This window comes from Austrofundulus limnaeus, unplaced genomic scaffold (assembly GCF_001266775.1).
Source record: "Austrofundulus limnaeus strain Quisiro unplaced genomic scaffold, Austrofundulus_limnaeus-1.0 Scaffold1002, whole genome shotgun sequence".
NCBI lineage: Eukaryota > Metazoa > Chordata > Actinopteri > Cyprinodontiformes > Rivulidae > Austrofundulus > Austrofundulus limnaeus.
This window is the reverse complement of record NW_013953404.1, coordinates 70917-71378: the sequence shown is the minus strand read 5'-3', so window position 1 is coordinate 71378 and position 462 is coordinate 70917. Positions and strand designations below refer to the sequence as shown.

At 39.6% G+C, this 462-nt stretch overlaps 1 protein-coding gene across 1 annotated transcript in view; it reads left to right on the top strand.

The window, feature by feature from the left end:
- otud5a (OTU deubiquitinase 5a) overlaps positions 1-462 on the top strand; it is a gene marked incomplete in the record, with an annotated part of 31340 nt that overhangs the window by 30391 nt on the left and 487 nt on the right.

Sequence of the window (462 nt, the reverse complement as noted above, 5' to 3'; positions counted from 1 at the left end):
TCCTGGTCCAGGTCCAGGTCCAGCAGGTTTTGTCTCCTCTTCCTGTCAGGCTGTGTTTTGATGGTTGGGTCAGTTTGTTTGTTTGTTTACTGATTGTTCAGATGATGTAAATATTTGTTTTCTATAAAGTCAAACTGGATTGAAACTCTGGATTCTGTCTTAATTTCTGGATTAAAACCTGAAAGTTCAGCTTTTAGAGAAACTCAAAGAATTCATCTGAAGTTCAAACTGTCCAGAAATGGACAAAGACATTTGTCCTCCTGTCCTCTGAGGTTCTAGAGACATGGACAGATCAGGACGTGTCCAATCTGAGGACTCAGACCAGATTAGGACTGAGATTATCAGAGGGACAGACCAGGCTGAAGGACAGCGGACATATTGGTTTGGATCTGCTTGATGAATAAAACTGTTTCCTGTCTTTACAAAATAAAAGCACTTTTTCTGTTTTCTTCAAATATTTTC